The sequence below is a fragment of the Mus musculus genome, chromosome 1, assembly GCF_000001635.26.
Source record: "Mus musculus strain C57BL/6J chromosome 1, GRCm38.p6 C57BL/6J".
In the NCBI taxonomy this organism is placed as follows: domain Eukaryota; kingdom Metazoa; phylum Chordata; class Mammalia; order Rodentia; family Muridae; genus Mus; species Mus musculus.
In genome coordinates, this window is record NC_000067.6 from 9,187,494 (window position 1) to 9,211,049 (window position 23,556).

At 38.4% G+C, this 23,556-nt stretch overlaps 1 protein-coding gene across 10 annotated transcripts in view; it reads right to left on the bottom strand.

Annotated features, from left to right (window-relative positions):
• The window catches only part of Sntg1 (syntrophin, gamma 1), a 941,919-nt gene that overhangs the window by 827,755 nt on the left and 90,608 nt on the right, over positions 1-23,556 (bottom strand). For all 10 annotated transcript variants that reach the window (XR_001778003.2, XM_006495573.4, XM_017312321.2 and 7 more), the window contains exon 2: positions 15,686-15,767. The gene's annotated coding sequence lies outside the window, so the exon portion shown is untranslated. The remainder of the gene's footprint in view (positions 1-15,685; positions 15,768-23,556) is intronic.

Here is a 23,556-nt window from a genome sequence, read left to right on the forward strand (position 1 = left end):
AATATCTTATTCAGGGCTGAGCGTTTGACCTCCTTTCTCAATACCCTGACCAGCTTTGCATCTCCACATTCACTTGCCCCTAACAGAAATACAACTAAAACAAACAAATAAAAGTTATAAAACTTTTCTGAATAAAGCTATGAGTAGTCCAAGTCCATGGGTATAAGCATAAATATTTAGAAGGTATTTTTATATGACCATTTAAGAAGATGACAATAGAAACATCTGAATAGGGGCCTTTGACTTCCCTACTTGTAGGTTTTTCATGAGGATTATATTAGACATAATATATTTCCCCTAAAGAACTAGCCTCATGTCCAATCAGAAAATTGTTAGGGTCATCATAGTCCAGGCATTATGGCACTAGAGAGTATGTCTTTCCTGTGTGTAGCTTGCAGCACTACATATGATCATTGATTTCTTTTCTCACAGCATCTTCAGTACTATGAAACCCAGACAGCAAGAATGACATTTTCCAATAGATTTGAGATCCATTTTTCAATGATATAAAGTCAAAATGTGTCTTAACTTCAGCAGTGTCTATACCGTGTAGTTACCATGGATAACAAATGGCAATGGCAATAGCCTGTGCTATTTTGGAGACCTCTGGTGCCTCCCTGACCAATAATACACAGGAAGGAATTCTGAGTCTGTTACTGTAACTTTTAATTCATAGCCCATGTCTTCTGGAAATGTCATTTTTCAAGTCATTCTGCTTAGACTCTTTTGTGATGAGTTGTGCGCAGAGATGATAGGTATGTTTTGAAGTTAGTTTAGTAACTAGTGGGTTTCCACAAAGCATTTTCAGGTATGAAGATGATCTGCCTGTAACATCCATCACCTCATTGATTTGCATGTTCTGACTTGCAAGGGAGGTATACCTCCCTCACCATTCCAGGTAAGGTTTTTAGATCCCAAGTCTGTCCTCATTAGCATGCCTATCCATAAAATTTCTAACCTTGTGATTTTGACCACTGTTTTCTTTTTTAATTGCCCCAGAAAAAAATATATCAAATACATGAAAGCTTTATAGAATTCAATATAGGCACATTTAAAAAGTACACAGGGCCCCCAATGGAGGAGCTAGAGAAAGTACCCAAGGAGCTAAAGGGGTCTGCAACCCTATAGGTGGAACAGCAATATGAACTAACCAGTACCCCCAGAGCTCGTGTCTCTAGCTGCATATGTAGCAGAAGATGGTCTAGTCGGTCATCATTAGGAAGAGAAGCCCCTTGGCCTTGCAAACTTTATATGCCTCTGTACAGGGGAACGCCAGGACCAAGAAGTGGGAGTGGGTGGGTAGGGGAGTGGTGGGGGGGAAGGGTATGGGGGACTGTTGGGATAGCATTTGAAATGTAAATGAAGAAAATACCTAGAAAAAAAATACTTCAAAAGAAAAGTACATTTACCTGATATGTCCTGAGAACTATTTTGACAAAATTTGTAATAATGCACATATTTAGTCATTTCTAGAAGTTGTACATTTACTACAACTTAAGTTAAAAGACAGCCAAATAGTCTCAAAGAATTTGTTCTGAGAAAACAAATTGCAATTTGCTATTGGATATTTTCCTCACAGGAAAGAAAGCCTTTTCCTAAGAGTTGCAATTTGTACATTCAATAATAGCACTCTCCCTTTTCTCCTGGACTAAACATTCATAATGTTGCAATACGGTGATTAATGGATCTGATTCATTCATGCATTTGACAGTTACTTATTGAGCAAAGTTCTCAGGCCCACATTGTCCATATGTGTTTGTTGAATACTATAACGCCAGATGCTGGAAGGACTGCCTAGATCCCCTCAGGCTTCACCTATAATAAACAACTCATTCATGAGACACCATTTCTCATTTGCAAAGCAACTGCTCCATAGCCAACCCCTCCTTCCTGGAATCATGCTCTGCAATGTATCCCACATATTATAATTATCTAGGCACCTGTGACAGCCTCCTTAATCAATGGCCAGTGGAATGACTGAAGGGATGAACCAATGCCTACTTTCCCTGCCTCCCATGCTCCTGCTTGCAGAAATCTATGTGAGGTTGGGTATGTACAGATCTCATCCCTTGCATCCTGACCAACCCCAAAGCTTCTGAATGTGGTCCTGTGGTCTTAAAAGTGAGTAACACACTGTCCTTTCAAACAAAACTATTTTGGAGAACTATTGGCCCTATCCAGAGCTACATAATAATAAAATGTATACAAATCTAAATAAAGAGATGCCTATTAAGGTGCAAAAACATACAGAACACCAAATAAACAGGAGAAGGAAAGAAACTTCCCATGTCACATAATAATCAAAACAACAAATGAACAGAACAAGGAAAGGATACTGAAAGTGGCAAGAGAGAAATATCAAGTGCCATTTAGAACAGATCTCTCAGAATACCTGTATTTGCATGCCAAACCATGCTACTATAACCATCAAAACTATCACTAGTAATCAAAGAAGAAAGAATATATTTCCATAATTAAAACAGATTTAATGAATTGTATGTTCACTCAGCTCTATAGAAGATACTGGAATAAATATTTCAGTCCTAAAAGAAGATTAAACATCCTCAAGAGGGCACAAACAATATGTAATCCCAGAGCAGATAATCAAATTATATATAAGAAAGCAATGATATGACAATAATGTAACATGTATTAATAAGCATCCAATAATAGTTCTCATTATTAACTGTCTTAGTTTGCCCAATAAAAACACAGTAAGAGATTGAATTATTAAAAATTATACTTTTTTGTTATCTCTAAATCTCTAAGAAACAAACTTTACCATCCATGATAGATATCACCTTGGACTTGAAAGATGGAAAAAGAACCATTAATAAATTGAAAAAAGAAATAAGCAAGTTATAACATCTGAAAAAAATATTCAAGCCAAAATTAATCAGACAATATAGGGAAAAACATTTCATACTCATTAAGGAAAAACTCTACCAAGAAAATTTTATAATTCCATATGTTTATATGCCAAACATAGGGCCATCAAACTTTATTAGAAAAACCTATTTGTTCTAAGATTACAGGTTGACTCCCAACATAGTAACATCAAGAAACTTTAATATTCCACTCTCACCAATAGACAGAACATCCAGACAAAAACCAAACTGAGAAACTCTGAACTTAAATATTATAATAAATCAAATGTATCTAACAGATATTTACAGAACATTCTAACCCAAAACTAATGAATACACATTTTTTTTTCTTAGCAGCCATTGGATTTTGGGAATTGTATTTTCTGCATTGAATTAGATAAGCATGTGGTTTCTGTTTGTTTGTTTTTTTATTTATGTGATGGGTTACATTTATTGATTTACGTTTTTTAAACAATCCTTGACTCTCTGTGAGGAAGTCAACTTGGTGACAGTGGATAACTGTTTTGATGTGATTTCAGATTCAGTGTACAAGTATTTTATTATGAATTTTCACATCTAAGTTCATTATAGAGATTGGTCAATATATACTTTTTTACTTTTGTTTTGTTGTTGGTTTTGTTTGGTTTTTTTTTTTTTTTTTTTTGGTGGTGGTGATGGTGGTGGGTTTTTTTTTTTTCTTTTTGCTATCTTCATTCTTAAAAATTGTAAGTAATAAACACTAAGAAAAAAGGCAGCACAAATAGTGCTGATTAAAATAAATTGTTGCATTACAAGAATTCAAATAGATCCTCACTCTCACCCTACAAAATCTCAACTTCTAATGAATCAAAGGCCTTAACATAAACCCGATACACTGACTATAGACGATAATGTGGTAATAGTCTTGAATTCAGTGACACAGTAAAAGACTTTCTGAACAGAATTCCATTAGCACAGGAACAACACTAAATGGAACCTCAAAGATTTAAACACTTCTATACATCAAAGGACACTGTCATTCAGACAATATTGATCAATCTATCTTCATGTCATATCTTACTCTTTTCAAGTTATTATTTAAGAATCTTTTAAAGATAATGAAGATGTTAGTCATGCTATGTTTCATATTTTAGTACTAATATTAACATGATGTATTGTTAACAAACAAGAAAGGAAAGTTTATGTTTTATAGTGCTATGTTTGTATGACAAGATGCTGATAGCTCAATTTTTCTGATTAGTTGGGTTTTATTGGGTTTTTTTTTTTTTTTGCTTTTCATTTTGTTTGTATCATTTTATTTTGTCAACTTGATATATTTGAGAAGAGGGACTCCCAATTGAGTAAATGCCTTTATTAGATTTCCCTTTAGGAAGGCTGCTGGCATTTTTATTTTTTGATTAATGATTGATATGGGAGGGTCCATACCATAGTGAGTTACCATTCCTGGATATGTGGTCCTAGGTTGTATAGAAAAGCAGACTTTAGTCCTGCATTAAGGGAGAACAGGATGATCGAGGGAGGTGTAAGGAGGGGGGACTGAGAGGAAGAGAGGAGGGGGAGGAAATAAGGGGGAAGTATCAGATACTGGAGGGGACAGCAGAAAGGTACAGAGGGTCAAGAAATTGAATAAAAATATGTAGCAGTGGAGGATGAGGAACTAGGGGTAGCAACTGGAGGATTGCAGACACCAGAGGAAGAGAGATGCTCCCAGGACTCAAGGAGGATGACTTTATGTGCAGAGATGGGGAGATAGAACCTGTAGAGACCACCTCCAGTAGATAGGCATGGCTTCCAGGTGAAGGATGGGGCCACCCACATATCTCAAAGGTTTTAACCCAGAAATGTTTCTGTCCAAAGGAAAGACAGGGACACAAAATGGAGCAGAGATAGATGGAATGGCCATCCAGGAACAGCCCTACCTAGGGATCCATCCCATCTGCAGACACTAAGCCCCAACACTATTACTGTTGCCAAGAAGCACTTGCTGACATAAACCTGGTGTGGCTGTTCTTTGGGAGGTTCTGCTAGCAACTGACCAATGCAGATGTGGATGCTTGGGGCCAACCATCAGATTGAGCTCAGGGACCCTGGTGGGGAAGCTGGTGGAAGGACTGTAGGAGCAGAGGGGGACTGCAACACTAGAGGAAGAACATAGCTGGCCTGACCACCCAGTGCTCCCAGGGACTAGACCACCAACTAAGGAGTGTAGAGGGAGGGATCCGTGGTTCCAGATACATATGTAGCAGAGGCTGGCCTTGTCTGACATTAATGGGACGGGAGGCCTTTGGACCTGTGGAGACTTGATGCCCCAGCATAGGGGGATGCTGGAGAGATGGGGCCAGAGAGGGTGGGTAGGTGGGGGAGCACCCTCATAGAGGCAAAGAGAGGGGGGAGAAGGCAGATGGGAATGGGGAGGGGTGTTGTGGAGAGGTAACCGGGAAGTGGAATATCATTTGCGATATAAACGAATGGAATGGTTGAGAAAAAGAAAAGGAAAGGAAAGGAAAGGAAAGGAAAGGAAAGGAAAGGAAAGGAAAGGAAAGGAAAGGAAAGGAAAGGAAAGGAAAGGAAAGGAAAGGAAAGGAGGCTGAGCAAATCATGTGGAGCAAATAAGTGTGCAGAGTTCTCCCTTTTACTTCTGCTTTAGTTCCTGCCTCCAGATTCCAGCCTTGAGTTCCAGCCCTGATATGCTGTTGTTGTTATTGTTGCTGCTGATGCTGATGCTGCTGCTGATGCTGCTGCTGCTGCTGCTGCTGATGCTGATGCTGATGCTGATGCTGATGCTGATGCTGATGCTGATGCTGCTGCTGATGCTGGATGTTTTGTTTTGTTTGTTTTGTTTTGTTTTGTTTTGTTTTGTGAGAGAATATAAGCTATAAACTGAAGTAAATCCTCTCCTTCCCAAGTTGTTTGTGATCATAATATCTTACAAAAGTAGTAAAAGGCAAACTATGGTATCACTCTTTGGCATATGTCCACAAAATTTTATATCCCACTATAGAGTTATCTGCTTATCCATGTTCATTGCTGTCCTATTCACAATAACCAGGAAATAAAACCAGCCTAGATGTCCATCAACTGATGGATGGATAATGAAAACATATGCTTACATAATGTACTATTATTAAGAAAATATCTTTATCTTTAAGATAATAATACGACATCTTTATCTTTAGAATAATGTCTTTAAGATACTAAGATATCTTTCTTAATAATTAAAAAAATATTCTGAGTGAGGTAATACAAAAAGCCATGCATGTATACTCTCATTTTATGAATGTAAGCTTTGAATCTTCAGTTATGCTGTGCATCTGAAATATGTATAAGGGGCAGGAAATTAGTAAGGAGCCATGTAGGGGGCTGTCAAGGCAAAGGAGACAAAATATAGTGATATAAAAAATTAAAGAGGAAAAATGCAACAAAAAAGAATTAAATTGGGGTGGGACATGGAAGGACAAGGTAGAGGGAATATGGGAACACATAACTCACACTAAAGGTCTTTGGGCAAAGCCATATGGAACCTACTACTGTAAAAGCTTCTGAAATATATACATATATAAAAAATTAATGAAATTACCCTACAATGTGAGCACAATTCTCCAATTAGACGCTGTATGCTAGCAAATAAAAATCCCAGTTCCAGAAATAGGTTACCTCTTTTTGAGCTGCTGTCTTATACGATTCTACAGACTCCAGCAACAGGCTGTTTTCAGTGTTCTTGGGTATCCTCCAGTACTTGAAGATAGACCTATTGCTTAAGATACCAAATAATGAACTTATTGAACATGGAGAAAACAAGCTGATACTCACTGGAAGTGTCATCCCTATTAACTAGATACTAAAGTAAAAGAATTTGCCATGGATGCTACAGAAGTGGGGAAGTAAACACCAGTTTTACCAAGCATTGAATCCCACAAGCTATAAAATTTAATTGCCTGGAAAGATATGGCCACTGATACAATAGTAGCACTTACCAACCACTATCCAATTGGTTATAGGACCTGCTTCATGACATTGAACCTATTCCTGGCAGTGTTAATAGGGACATAAATCTCTGTCTAGACAGTTCATAAGCCTAGTAGAGAGCCTAATACTATTACTTTGTTAAATGTACATGATATTAAAATTATTTCTAATAGCATTGCTATATCCATAAAATAGTATGTCCCTCAACCCTCATCAGAGAAATTTTCCATCAAATTTCAGTAACAAAATACTTTCAACAGCTTAATATGTAGAAACTTCATAATCATATCCCTAAAGGGTACCCTTCTCCATAGGTCTCAGTGAACTTTGTGGGAGAGATGTGGAAAAATTCTAAGAGACAGAATGAAAAATCACTATAAAGGAAACAGTGTTTTCATAACTGGGCAGTTGTATATGTAAGGACACAGTGACTATGACAGAATCTACCAGACTTAGACAACTCACACCACACAAAATCCAAGGATGGAATGGGCAAGATAGTCACAAAATCCTCCAACCAGCTAAGTAGCTATGGATGAAAGAGGAAGAGGCTGGTTTCTTTAATGTCATGACCCCTGAGAGGTTGACCACACTCCAGGGAAAACTCCACTCTAGAGAATACTTGGGCAATAACTGTACTCTATGGGCATAGGTGAGGGGAGAAGAAGGGAACTAAAAATTTTTGGTTGGGTAGAAAGGTGAAAATGGGCCGGGCAGTGGTGGAGCATGCCTTTAATTCCAGCACTTGGGAAGCAGAGGCAGGTGGATTTCTAAGTTGGAGGCCAGCTGGTCTACAGAGTGAGTTCCAGGACCGACAGGCCTATACAGAGAAACCCTGTCTTGAAACATCCCCTCCCCAAAAAAAGGTGAAAGTGCAGAGGGTGAGTGTGGGGAAGTCAGGAGTGAGTATGATCAAATGAACTTATATAAAATTTTCAAATAATTAACAAAATAATAGAAAACAATAAAAATATAAGCTTAACTGAGAAGACTTGATTGAAATGGAACAGGGAGTGGATCAATAAATATATAATAGCCTTTGGATGCTTCACATAGTCTTATTTTTAAAATATTGACTAGCACACTGTAATATAATTTTTATGTGGACTAAAATAATCCTTTATTGATTTTGAATACGAGATAAAATAAAGTGTTCACATGGACTTGCTAAATAAATATATGCAACAACAAAGGCTACGATAAAGTAGTACTAGAAGTCTCTAGCACCACATAAATGCTGAGTAGGCATGGCAACCACTGTATCCTCTGTGTTGAGAAAGTGTATAGAGTGGACCCCTGCAGCAATCTGGCTCTCCAAAGCAACTTCATCAGCAAGCTATAGGGTCAAGTATAAGGTTTTGCCTCAGTCAGTGACTAAAATAGAAACTGATCAAGGAAAACTAGTGACATTAAACTTGGGCCTTCTTATATACGCACATGAATGTGCACCTGTGCGTGTACATATGTCTATACCCATGTAAACACACACATACACATGCCCACCACCTGTTTGGTGGGCACATACCACATACTTCTGAAAAATGATAAATTTAAAAAATCCAATATTGGCAATTAGTTATAGCAAGAAGTGGTTCTTATACCCCAGAACATGATGAAACAAAATGATACCTCAAAACTACCACCAAAATGCTGACAATGCTCCAGTTGTAGAACTTCCTATAAGGGTGTGTTTCTGAGGAAGATAATAAACATGTGCCAATTTACATACCCATGCACTTCTGACACAAAGAAAAGTATGTCTGTGTGGTAAATGCCCGTAGTGTCTATAGGTGCCAGAAATGGATGCTAAAGAACTAAATTGAGGAATACTTGGTTGTGATTTGCCATGTGGGTGCTGAGAACTAGACCCAGGCCATCTTGAAGAGCAGCCAGTGCTCTTAACTATAGAGCCACCTTCCTTATTCTTTGGATAATGAGAATGCAAAACTCTATGATAGAGTCTCACTGTTAAATAAGACAACATGGCAAGATACTTTATATTAGGCGTGAGGGGTGTTGTTTTTTTAATTTCTCTCTCAGCCCATTTATCTATCCTTTGTATAAAGGCAGGATACTGGTGTTTTCTTTTTGTTAATTTTGTATCCAGCCACTTTGCTGAAGGTATTTATCAGCTGTAGGAGTTCCGTGGTAGAGTTTTTTGGATCACTTATATATACTAGTATATCATCTGCAAATAGCAACACTGACTTCTTCCTTTCTGATTTGTTTTCTCTTGCTCTCCTTTAGTTATCTTATTGCTCTTGCTAAAACTTCAAGTACTAGGTTGAATAGATACAGAGAAAGTGGACAGCCTTCTCTTGTCACCGATTAGGGTGGAATTGCTTTAAGTTTCTCTCCAGTTAATTTGATTTTGGTTATCAGGTTGCTGTATCTTGCCTTTATTATATCTAGGTGTGTGTCTTGGATCTCTGATCTCTCCAAGAGTTTTATCATGAAGTGGTGTTGGATTTTGTCAAAGGCTTTTTTAACATCTAATGAAATGGTCATGTTGTTAAGATAAAAATGCAGGCGATAGCTTATACTCATGAAGATGTAGAACAAGGGAAACACTCCTCCATTTCTGGTAGGATTGCAAACTTGTAAAACTTTGGAGAATACTTTGATGGCTTCTCAGAAAATTGGAAATAGCTCTACCTCGAAACCCAGCTGTACCACTCCTGGGCAAAGTTCCAAAAGAAGATCTACCATACCACAAGGACACTTGCTCAACTATCTTCATGGCAGCTTTATTTGTAACAGCCAGAAACTGGAAACAGTCTACATAACCCTTAGCCTAAGAATGGATAAAGAAAACTTGGTACTTTACACAGTGGAGTACTACTCAGCCATTCAAATAAGTAACATTATGAAATTTTCAAGCAAATAAATGGAACTAGAAAACACCATCCTAAGTGAGGTAACCTAGATATAGAAAGACAAACATGGTAAAGTGAGTACTTATAAGTAGATATTAGCCATAAATTATAGGATAACAAACCACAGACCAAAAGAGGTAAGTAACAAGGAAGGCCCAAGTGGGAGGGTTGAATCTCACTGAGAAGGGGAACTAGATGTAGAGAGTGGATAGATGGAACAGACTGTGTAGGGGAGAGGAGGAGATGGGGATAGGAGGGATGAGGGGAGAGGACAGAAGCAGAGAGTATTAGAAGAGACATCTGGATTGAGGAACCATCTCTGGGACAAGCTAGAAACAGAACAATGTAAACTCCTAGGAATCTATAAGGGTGACACTGGCTAAGACGTCTAGCAATGGAGGATATGGAGCCTGAAGAGGCCATCTCTTTTAACCAGGCAAGACTTTCAGTGAAGGAACTGGGACACCAATGAACCACAAAATCTCAAACCCACAATTTTTCCTGTCTATAAGACGTGCATGGGTAAAAGATGAAGCAAAATTTGAGGGAAGTGACAACCAATGATTGGCCCAGCTTAAGACCTATGCCATGAGAAGGAGTCCACCCCTGACATTATTAATGATATTCTGCTATATTTGCATAACTGTCACCAGAAAGGCCTCACCCAGCAACAGATGGAAAGTGATACAGAAACCCACAGCCAAATGGTAAGTGGAGCTTGGGAAATTCTGTGCAAGGGGAAGGGGGAACTGAAGGACCCAGAAGAGTCTAGGACACAATAAGAAAATCTACAGAATTAACTAGCTTGGGCCAGTAGCAGCTCACAGAGACTGAACAGCAAGCCAAAGAGCATGCATAAGCCAAACCTAGTCTCTCTGTACATATGAAACAGTTGTGTAGCTAGATCTTCATATGGGATTCCTAAAGTGGGAGCAAGGAATATCTCTGACTGCATTATCTGCCTTTGGATCCCTTTTCCCTGGCTGGGAAGCCTTATCCAGCCTCATTCAAAGATGTGCCTAGTCTTACTTGATATGCCATGGCTGGTTGATATCAGTGGGAAGCCTCCCCTTTTCTGAGGGTAAGGTAAGGAGGGGTGATTGAAGGGGTGATGAGAGGGAGGTACTGGAAGGAGAAGAGGGAGTAGAAGCTGTGATCAGGATATAAAGTAAATAAATCAAATGGTAGCTGTAAATGGGAGCTATGTACCATCTCAGAATAAGCCCTTGTTAATTCACATACAAGCCATACAAACTCATGCTGCAAAGGAGACAAAGATGGACAACTGGGTGGCCTCACATATCAAATTGTCACTTGGCATTGTGATAATAATTTGTTGAAGCACAAACTGAGAATTTATTCTCTATAAGAGGTAAGTGGTAGAGGAGAAAAATGAAAATTAAAGATAGCTGAAAACTATCCAAAATAAGAATGTACATGTAAGAAAATGCCATAATACCTCTTTAATTCACTAATTTAATTTTCTGCCTAAGGATACATACTTAATTACACACAAACCTTAGCACATCTTCAAATCCTATAAGAAGTACAATGTATTGTCCTGACTAATTGGCTATAGGACAAAGCAGGTGGTTAAAATGTGATTTCATTTACTGAACTAAGTTTAGGAAGAACTAAAAAAGCAAAGCATTTTCTTGAATTCTCTATTGTAAAGCTGAGAGAATGTCTCAGTATCCATCTATCCTACCACCCAATCATCCATCCATCCACCTGGTCACCCACACCAGAAGCCCCAGCCTTGAACTTTAGACAAAAGAAAAATGTACTTTCTCCTACAGGATATATCTAATAGAAATATATCAATCATCAGATTTTACTCAGAATCGTGCATCAATGACTATGAACACAAGCGTGTTAAAAGTCTACTAGACTTTCTGAAATAAACTGGATAATGGCTATCAGAAGAGGTGGATGGTGAACAAAAATCTGTTAGTGAAGGGAACTTTATAAGTCAAAACATGAAGGGAAAAAAAAAAAAAAAAACCTCAGTGTCTAGCCAGAGTGAGTATCAAGTCTGAAGCATTCCACCTCCCAAGCAAGTAGAGCCATGCTTGACCTTGGTGAATTGGCACATTACTTTCAGTAACAATGATTAAAGAGAAAAAGACAAGAAGGAGAAATAAAGATGGGCTTGGTGGCAGAGGTGAGAACAGAAACTTTGTTCAGTACTAGGCAGGAGCAACGGTGAGATGTTGTGTCAGAATGATCGCTGCTGAGGCAGAAACTTGGTGGTCCAGATGCTCTATAAATAATACTCTTGGAAAACTCAGAGCCGGTGGCACGCGGCACGGGACTATCTTCAAAATCCTCACTAAGGGAGTATCTTTAGACTGCAGGAAAAGAAACTGCAAGGAACGTTGCAGTACTAAGCAAGATGGAAACCTGGTCAGAGGAAGGGTCTGCATATGAACCCAGTTTCCAAAGAAACCACTGCCAAGGTCCAGGACACTCTTTGCATCAGTCCTCTGAAGGACTACCCAGAGATGTGGCCAGCATCTATAACCTGACTCAAATCCAGAGCTCTGGTTCTTTCTTGAAGGTAGCCAAGGGAAAGAGTGGGAGCAAGACTTGGTCTTGTGCAAGATTAGGGTTGCTTTTTTATAATTTCATCATTTACCTAATTTGACTTTAAGTTATTCTAAAGCCAGAAACTGCAGGCCTCCGGTCAAATCAACACTTGTCCCCTAATAGTGGGAGATAAAATAAAGAGGTCCTTTGTTCTTTGCTTCACAGGCCCTCCTCCAGCCAAGTTGCTTGCAGGAAGAGAGAAAAAGAGACTCTTTTAAAAAGGATTCTAATCTTTATTTCTAAGAAAAAGTAAAAGGGGGAGAAAAAAAAACCTACCAGTCTATATGCTCTCTAAATTTCCAAGTTTCTCTTTAATTTCTTTTTTTTAATTGGATATTTTATTTATTTACATTTCAAATGTTAACTCCATCCCATCCCTCTCCCCCTACTTCTATGAGTGTGATCCCCCTCCCACCTACCCATTCCCAACTCCCCATCCTGGATCAAGCATCAAGCATTCCTTGAACCAAGGGCCTCTCCTCCCATTGATGTTCAACAAGGCCATCCTCTGCTACATAGCGGCTAGAGTCATGGGTCCCCACATTTGTACTCTTTGGTTGGTGATTTAGTCCCTGGGAGCTCTGGGGTGGGTGGGAGGAGGGTGTCTGGTTGGCTGATATTGTTGTTCTTCCTATGGGGTTGCAAACCCCTTCAGCTCCTTCAGTCCTTTCTACAACTCCTCCATTGGGGACCCTGTGCACAGTCCAATAGTTGGGCCGTGAGCATCCACCTCTGTACTTTGTCAGGCTCTGGCAGAGCCTCTCAGGAGACAGTAATATCAGGCTCCTGTCAGCAAGCACTTCTTGGCATCTGCTATAGTGCCCAGGTTTAGTATATGGGATGGAGCCCCAGATACTCTACTCTGCTTTCGTCTTCTTCCTCCCAAATTTGCTTTCTCCTTACCCTCCTAATCTTGCTTTCTCCTCTGCTGCAATGTATCGTAATCCTTCCTAGCCTTTTGTACTTTTTATAGGGGAATAGATCACATGGTTACTCCAGCATTTTTTTTCAAAAGTTCACTAAAAGTTCAAACATAAATTAAAATCATAAATTAAATATGAAGTTTATAAGAGACATTTACATGTATTTTCATTAAGACTAATTATCCAGCTAGGACTTCCTTCTCTGTCACTAGCTCCACAAATTCATTGAAAGTTAAAAAACATGTAATTCTTGTGACTAAGTTAGCATTAAAGTTTTGTATAGATAAACCCAACCAATATTTTATCTTCTGTTCTTACACCCATAATAAAATTGTTGGTTTCCTCTTACGACCTTCTCTTAATTGTTTTACAGCCTAAGGAATGTAGGTTGTACATTCTCTAAGTTGTACATACCTGTTTTCTACCTCAGAAGCAATTAACTCCTGACAATTGAAGACCTGCAGAGTTCTAGTTGTAGTTTTCATATCAGAAAATGTTTTATTTTTAATATCAGTCCTATTATAAAGGGCTTAATAAATAGTATAATTTTAGGAATTCTTATAGGATCATCAATAAGAATTAAGATATTATCTATATGTCTATATAGCATTACTACAAGACAGTACATCTTCATTGATCTGCAGAAATCTGCCCAAAAGGATGAGATAATATCTAGTGATTATATATATATATATATATATATATATATATATATATATACATACATACACATACACACACATACACACACACACACAAGAAAAACATATCAATAGCAGGAATCTTTCCTAAAATGTAGTCCCTTTTGACCTTTCCTGAAAAGGGTTCATTCATCATGATTTACAGTCCATGGTGAAACCATCTTAGGAAGATCACCTGCTAGTTTTTAGCTTCTCCTAGATGGCTCCTGGCAACTCATGAAGGACTATCCACTGATGGGATATATATAGAACATGACTAATGGGAGGTTGGTGAGAATAGTCTTAACATATAATATATACTTGTACAAAACCAACTTTAACACATTGCCATTACAACAAGTATACACATTTTTTCTATTTAGTTTTAAACTATAATAAAAGAAATGTGAAAATAGCTCATTTAATCCCCCAAGAAGCCCCTGAGGCAGAAGGGCATATGAACTCATTTTCATGCAGAGAAGCTGAAGTGTAGAAATGTACAATTCTTCATGTCACCAGGTACTGGGAGAAGAATATCCACTGTTGGAATCCAGAATCTTCATTCTCCTTCTCTTGCTTTTAATAACAAATTACTTTTTTCTACATTCACAAAAATATGCTGCTGCAGTTTAATACAACATATGATATTCATTTTTGTTCATCTGCATGCCTTCCAGTGGAAATGGATCTCTTCTATAAAATCATCCTGCCTCTTCTAGCCCACTATTATATTTCTCCTTCCCAAAGTTTTGCATAACCTATCCTTATGCTCACTGGGGACAGTCACAGCTGCCATTTAGCACACAGGAACATGGAACTGTCCCAAACTATATATGTGTGCTGAACAATGTTTTCTCTGTTTTCTTTTTAAAATTTGTCTAAGGATTTCAGAATTTGGATCCCTAATTCTTATCATTTATTTTATTTTCCCTCTAGGGAATACAGTGTTGCTAAAGTGTAAGGGGAAGAACAATGCTAAAAATCAGTAAGAAATTCCAAACAATTATACTCCAGGCAATACGGTAATGACCAGCACTTCCTGACACTGCCTATAAGCTCAATGGTAGACCTTGCAGAAATAGAAAGGGGACATGGGACACTGGGTGCAGGACTTGATGACTAGAGTAGACAGAAGGTTTCATGTTCCACTTCTAAATAGAGAAATGATATCCAGGCCTAACATCCCACAAACCCCAACCTAAAAACAGAGAGCCAGTCTTACACCACCACTGGTTGAATAGAGAGCCACACTGTACAACACAAGTTGTAAGCAAACAGTAAATGGTACTAATCGGAAAGTCATGACATTGAGAACCTCTGGGAGTGATCTTCTCTTTTTTGTAGGATTCCTCCTCTAACCAAAAGAAAAGGCCCCATTGCTCAGGGACACTTATACTGACAAAATTACTGTGCCCTTAAAGTCATGTGGTCCCCACAGCCCAAGTATGTATGTGCACACATATATGCCTGTGTATTTGCACACATATGCACATGTTAATTGGAACCCAGAGTGTTGTGGCATAATAAGTACAAAGAAAAGAGCCAATAAAATTTGCGGTTTACTGGAAATTATGAAATCTACAATGTGAAAGAATAAAAGATGGTCATATAACAGCTATGTTAACAGCTATTGTTAGCATCATACATTGCAATCACCAGACAAAATACTCAAAGAACTTTCATAAAACATACCTCAAGTTATTTGGAGTTCTCAGGAAACAGAACATTTCAACAAAGAAGATAAATTATAAAATGCATGATTTTGAAACTAGGAATGTACTCACCACATGCATGGATTCAGAGTGAGATGGCAGGTCACAGTTGGAAGGAGATGGAAGCTGTCCTCGGCCAGGCAGAGAGTTATCCCTGTGTGTATGGTATATATAGAGTCAGTCAGTCACCCACCCACAAAGCAAATCAATGTCTACCACCCAGCTTGTTCTGTAATTACCATGTGGTATTGAACTGAGCATAAGCAGTGCTCTCATTACACTTCAGACAGGACAGCATAAGTAATCATGAAAGATGTTTGTCACATCTCATAGGTCATTTTGTGTTTATTTTGAATGAAAATAAACTTGAATAATATTTATTTAACAAGTGTATTAGATAATCTTTGCTATCAACATGACTACTACATCTGGGATTAACTTGAATCAAAGCATCCAGACACCCCTGTGAAGAATTTTCTTGATTAGATCATTTGAAGTAGGAAAGTCCACCCTAAATCTGGGCCATACCTTTTAGTGGCAGCCTACATGGAACCGAATATCTTTTGCTTTTTGCTTCCTTGCTTTTACTCTCCCTGGAAAGTTCATCTATCCTGTTGCTAAAACATTCCTTCTCTAGTGTTAGAATCTGCTTCCTCAGGGTTCCAATGTAGACTAAGCACTGGAAATTCTCTAGAACTTCCTGGGACTCCATCACCAGCTTGGTACTACTGAAACATCTAGACTCATAAAATGAACAACTACCAGATGCTTGGTCTTTCTGTCAAGAGGAAGTCATGGATGGACTATTCAGACCACAACCTGTGTGTCTCCCTTATATGTATAATGTATGTATGCATTCATATCTATATTCATTCTATCACTTGTGTTCCTTTAAAGCGGCAGTTCTCAACCTGTGGTTCATGACCACATTAGCGGTTGAATGGTCCTTTCACATATCAGATATTCTGCATATCAGATATCTACGTTCTGACTTATAACAGTAGCACAATTACAGTTTTTGAAGTAGCAACAAAATAATTTAATATTTGGAGTCACCACAACATGGGGAAGGGTTGCAGCATTCGGAAGGTTGAGAACCACTGCTCTAGGGAATCCTGACGAATAGAAGGATATACTCAACTGTAATCTATTACCAAATGATCAAGTTCCACTTTTGCTATACTCTTTAACCATGTGTTCTTTATAACAAGATGAAAAACAAGACAAAAAAAACTTAAGGGAATTCATTTAAATATGATATGTATGTTACAGCATAAAGGCCAATTATTTCTTTATTCTTGGCAGATAACACTGCATTTACCCAGGTCAAATAAAATGACTGTCTTTAACCCTGAAACAATCACAGCAAGGGTACATTTCACTCTGCATTCATCAGTCCCCATGTTTAGAGTGAGCTTTTAACTTCTTAAATGTATCCTTATACATCATCAATATATTCATCATCATCAATATAATCAAGAAATTAAGTTTAGGCCTTTATTAAGCAACATGGCAGTATCAGAGATAGTATTAAAACATGTATTACTTTAAACTTTATCTCAATATATTTTTGATTAAAGAAAAAAAATACAATTGAATTCAAGCTAACCTGTGCAATGAAAGGATTAGCTTCTAGTGCTGCAACCTGCAGGAAGAGGACTTGCACGGTTTATGTGGAGTACAATAAGAAGTGAACACTTCAATCTGGGCCTTGAGCTCTGCTTGGCTTCCAGAGTTACTCATCCCAGAAATGGCCTCTCTTAGTTCTCAGTAGGCATGGGGCTGCTTGATAATGGAATATGTCTTCTGACACTTATTAAAAGAGACTAAAGGAAGTTTATTATTTCACCCACATGCCCCAGAAATCTCTCTACAGTAATTACTAGGCCACATTGGATCACAGGCAAATAACTACATAAACAAATATGACCAGTGGGGCAGACATTAGACCTGAGCAGTGTAACCTGCTCTATAAGGACAGCTGTCAGTGTGCATTGTAAGAAATCTGTAAGTGGGCATGGAAAGCATGAGGGACTAGCCAAAGAAAAGCACAGGAGAATTGGGCAGAGCTGCAGTAAGCTCAGCTCCAAGACTCTGAAAACCCAAATAGCCTTGCAAGCATAGTTTGTCTTTTCTGCTTTCTGGGATTTAGAAAAGCATCTGTATTTTTCTTGGAATAACTTTAATGTGACTGTACTTCCAAAGATCACTAGCAATTTCAGACACCTTTACACTTTTGGAATCTGGTTTATATAAAATGAGGTTATCTAGTAAAGTTAAGAATCCGCTCTTTAAGAATGGATAGAATCTAAGTCTTTGTCCACCCCCCCCACCCCCAGTACCAAAGGTGCTAAGGCTTCTAATACATTGTGGTGTTTAGATCGTACAAACATCTACCAGTAGCTTCATTTCACATCTGCCAACTGAGCAACATCTGCATGATGACACAGCAGAGCTTCCTCCTGACTTCAGTGTACTCAAGGCTCACCCAGCATCCTCTGCATCAATTTACAAATCTCCATGGTCAAAATAAGAACAAAAGTCCAAATTTTATTTTGGTTCCTTGGCAAAATATCTGAACTGGAACAATGACTGGAGGCTAATTGTAGTGTAATTCATCCCCACCCCCATACGTACTCCCTGGGTCCTGGGTTCTGGGTCCTGGCCAGGTTCCAGCAATGGCAGACACCTGGAAGCATGGCTGAATTCTCACTGCTAGTGCCAAGTGAGCGAACAGCTCTCATTTGGGTATTTTTCAGAAGGAAAATGACCAAATCATGTTTATTCTCCCTGAACACATTAACACAATGTTTAAATACAAACACAGACAGCTCCTCTAGGAAAAAAAAAATCCATCAATTACAGCTGTATAATAGAGTTTTTCTCCTCAGAGATTCTTTAGGGAAAATGTCAATTTCATACGATAATCTTGCTTTTTAATTAAAAGCAACCAATAAAACTTGATTAAAGTGAAGTGGGATATTTTAATTACATCAATGTTTGATATATATTAGTCTATCTTTGAATTTAAAATTTATACTTTTAACTAAAATACACGTTTGGTTTGGGCAATTAATTAAAAATCAACATTGGGTAGGCCCTCTGAGTTTTTCCTAAAGTACCTCTATTTCCCAAAAGATTCAGGCGCCTTCTTAGAATAATGCACCAGTGTTATTTTCATTTATTTTTTAAATAACAACAAAAATACTTTTCTTGCCCTTTAAAAAGATATATAGCATAACTGTCTTTTTTAATTTCAGAGCTGTAATTAAAATTCCATTAAATTTACAAGATTGTATAGCTATTATTACAACTTAATCCCAGAAATTTTTCATCATTCCAAAAAAGCAATAATCCTCCCCAAACAATAAATAGTTATATTCTACAATAAATAGTTATATCCCATATACCCATCCTCCCAGCACAGGGCAAATATAAATCTACACTTAGCCTCCCTAGATTTGTCTGTTTCTAACAATAAATATAAAAGGGCTCTCCAGCACATGGTCCTCGGTAACTTGCTTCTTTCACTCAGCATACGGCTGCTCAGGTACAGTAGCAGGTACTGAAGCACTGCACTTTCATGGCATTATTGTTTATATACATATATGTATGTGTGTATATATATATGTATATGTATATATATATATACACACACATATAAATATATACATAGTATATACATATATGTGTTATATATTACATATTCTATACATATTTAATAGATAGATATTCATAGATCGATATGCTTATGCAGCACATATATTTGGACACTGCTTTGTTGCAATGACTATTATGACTTATATTATTATAGTTTTGAATAAGGTTGTATACAAGTTTTTGTATGGATATATTTTAAATTTTTCTTGGGCATGTAATCAAGAATGGAATGTCTGAGTTGTATTATATGCTTATTATACAAACTATGTTCAATTCTACCTAATTTGTAGGCAATGTTGTAATTAATAACATAAATAATTTATATTTCATATTATCGGTAGTTAAATAGCCCTGAAGAGAAGTCACTACTCCTAAAATTTTAAGTAAAATATAAATAAATTTACAGTGATAACATACAAGGAAATATAGCAGACATACTCCAGATCTTGAAAAGGGTTACAAAATCCACAGAGACAAAGAAAAGAGGAAAGAGTGACTACGTAGGCTTAAGAGAACTGACACTGTAGTTCTGAGTAAACAGGGGAAGGAAAGAGCTGAAATTGGACCTTTTAAAGACATCTTTTGTCATATATCACTTTGCTACAACCGTGTAACCTCATGCAGCATGCCAGCAGCTTTTCTATAGCTTCCAGACATCAGTCAGTAACAAAAGCTTTAACTATGACTAACAACAGCATCAGAGAATGGAAATGCCAACCACAGGATAAAAGTCTGCTGTGATAGGATGCAAAGTTGAAAACAGATATGGTCCATAAAACCTAGATTCTATCCTCACAGATGTTCCTATTTTAAGTACTTGCCTAGACCTCGGTGAGCATTCTTTTCTATAAAGCATAGTCTTGTCCCCTGCCTTTGTCCCAGGAAGCTTGCTTAAATCACATACAAATTTATAACCTACAAATTTGGCTGCAAATTCACTGTTCAACTTTGAGAATGGTTAAGCTATGCAGTGAGAGACGGGCGAAGACTGCGTTTTCATAAATAAAGGATTTCCAGAAGTCTGGTACACCAGGAAGGCTTAGCATGGGAGTCTTGTACCCTGCTAGCTCTAAGCTGAAGGGGACCTGTCTTCTTGTTCAAAGACCTTGCTAGAAATTGCAGAAAATCCAGAGCAACTGCTTCCTCTGTGGAACTGGAGAAGAGGAAGTGTCAAACTTACTTGATAGCAAGTGACATTAATTACCTCCTGATCAATGACCAGCCAGATCCTGCTGAAGGATTTCCCTATGGCAGAAGCACATGGCAGAGTCTTCTCCTGTGATGTATTTGAAAGCCATAAATATAAGCTCGCATACCCTGAGAAGGCCTGCTCTCAGTGTGAACTATTGCTACCAATCAGGCCCCCATATCTGAAAACCTCCATGGCCTTCAAGAAAGAGACACGAGCTGAGAGCAAACATTCAAACACAAGCCTGTGGGACATACTCATAGTCATGACATGGACCAAGCCCTTCCTACTGCTTTGTTTGGGTAAGTTTTCATGCCTCCTATTCTGTGGCTTGGATCTGCTTGGAATTTAAGAATTAGTCCTCAATCTGTGATACTGTTAGGAGGTGATGGACCTTTTAAGGGTTGGAATAGTAGTAGGAAGTAAGTCATCAGAGTTATGCCCGTAAAGGTTTTATGAACTACCCAACCCAACCCCTCATTCTCTGTTTCCTGGCCACCATAAGTGACTGTGAGTCAATGTGATACTCAATTCAACAAGCAAAATGACAGTGGAACCTTGTGAAACTAAATTAAAATAAACCTTTCTACCTCCGAACCTGATTTGTCTTAACTATTTTTTTACAGCAATTGGAAGCTGATTCACACACTTGACCGTCCTGAACTCCTGGTTGCATTCCTAATCCTGCTTCATCCTTGTACAATAAAAGATTGGGTTCAGCAGTGCAGTGGTCTGCTGTTCATTAAAATCCATGATTCCACTTCACTCAGAGTTCTAGCCTTACTTCTGATATAAGTTTGCTGGAAAAAAAATCAGAGTCAAAAAAGCAAGAGTTCTGGCACTAGTAAGGCTCAGCAAGGGAGCTCTAGTGATTTCAAAGAGCCAGATGTTCAGATGTGGCTAAACAAAATCACTCAGTCACCTGAAATAAATCTGCCTGCTATTGGTACGAGGTATAATCTTGGGTTTCATATCTTTGGGGCTCTAACAAAACAGAATGAAAGGCACTTCATAAGCAGCAGAGGCAGATAGCAAGGGCTATTTGCACAGTGTGCCCTTTGTTCTCTTGTGTGATATTCAGGAGCAGAAAAAAAAATCAAAACTCAGTTTATTGGCACCAAGGACAACACTTGAGAGTGCTCGTGAGAAGGAACACATTGTCTGTGATGCTTGCACTGCACGCTGGCTTTTCTCAGGTCAGGCTTAATGTTCAAGTTTATTTCTGCTAATAGGAAAGAGTTTTTCCCTTGAGCTTTCACAATAGCTGCAAAAGCCATATCTGTAAATAAGGCCTGTAAAGGGAAATGCTAACACAATAAGAAGAAGAGCCACTGTGGACTAATAGGGAAGAGCAGGAATTGTCAGTGCATACAGAGGCTCCTGGCATTTCCTTATTGAAAAGCAGGAGGAAACTGAAACTGAAAACAATTTAGATACAGATGTGATAATATTTGTGCTTAAAACCTGTACTAGGAATATCCCCTAAAAAAGGACTAACATGCTCTCCTCCAAACACTAACTCTGGGAGCCAGGAAATTGGTCATTTCAGCACAAATGGCAGGAATCAAGAACAGAAGCTGTTCATGGAGCTACTGCATGAACAGATGGCAGCCGATACTTAACAACAAAGATATCAGGTGAGTGCACACATGCTTTGGGCAGCCCAGGAGAAGGCCTTGCCATTTCAGCACAGAAAATGATTAAAAGTTAATACCAGTTATGATTATCCAAGCAGTAGAATGGATCTTGAGAACAAAACACAACGGGCCTTCATTAATAGGTTTGGCCACCAAACAATAAACAATAACAATAAGAAAACCCCCTAAATTCTCTTTGAATACATATGAACATTTTTGTCATTGTTTTATAAACAATCAAATGTAACTATTTACCAGCTGTGCTGGCTAGCATTATGTCAACTTGACACAAGCTACAGTCATCTGAAAGGAGTACACCTCAGTTGAGAAAATGCTCCCTTAATTTCCTGATGTAAGTCATTTTCTTCATTAGTGATTGATGGGGAAGGCACAGTCCATTTTGGGTGGTGCCATCCCTGGGCTGGTACTCCTGAGTTCTATAAGAAAACAGGTAGAGCAAACCATGAGGAGCAAGCCAGTAAGCAGTACTTCTCTGTGGACTCATATGTTATCAGCTACTGGCCCTGGGTTCCCGACCTATTTGAATTCCTGTCCTGATTTCTTTCAATGATAACTAAAATGTGAGGCTATAAGGCAAATAAGCCCCTTCTTCCCCATCTTCCTTTTGGTCACTGTGTTTTATCACAGCAATAGAGCCCAAATTAGGACAGAAGTGTTGGTATTATGTGAGGTCTAGGACTGATGTCAAGTGTTCAAGAATAGACACATGGCTATATGCACAGACACAACAGTTTGCATAAGAGACAGGCACCAGTGGTATAAATATCTGAGCATGCCCTGTTCCACAGTTCTGCTGCAGTCCTGCGTAATCTGCACAATGACTAGAGAACAAAATTCATTCTGGATCTCTGGGAACTCGCATTCTACTAGGAGTGCTACAGATAAAATTAAGCAAACTACTTAGTGTTGCTGCAGTACAGAGTAATGATAAGTGCAAATAAAAAATATGCGTTAAAATGTGGGAATGGTATGTTAGTGTGGCAGGGCACTTAAGCCCAGTTTCAGCAATGTTGCTAAGCAGCCATGGCATTGAAGTCTTATTGAGAAGAGAGAGGGTGAGAGCCATGTAGATGTCTGAACAAACTGTCAAGTGTGAAGGTTTAGTAAGTGCAAAATGTCACATAGAGAGACCACAATGCTGTGCAGGAAAGACATGGTTCTGGGCAAATGTGTGTCCAGAAAGAAGAGGATGAGCAACCAGACTTATTAGAGACCATGGCAGAAGCCGTCTTCTATGGGAGGTGCAAAGATCCCAAACGACAGGAAAGGGTGGGCAACACCCTAGACAAGAACATTGGACCTCTAGCCAGGAGACTCAAGTAATGACCAGGTCCAGGCTGGTTTGTACAGTGAGAGATATTAGCAGGGAACTATATTTGCATTCTGATAGAGTTGGGGATGAGCCAGTCTCTCAATAAATCAGAAGGAAGTGGAGG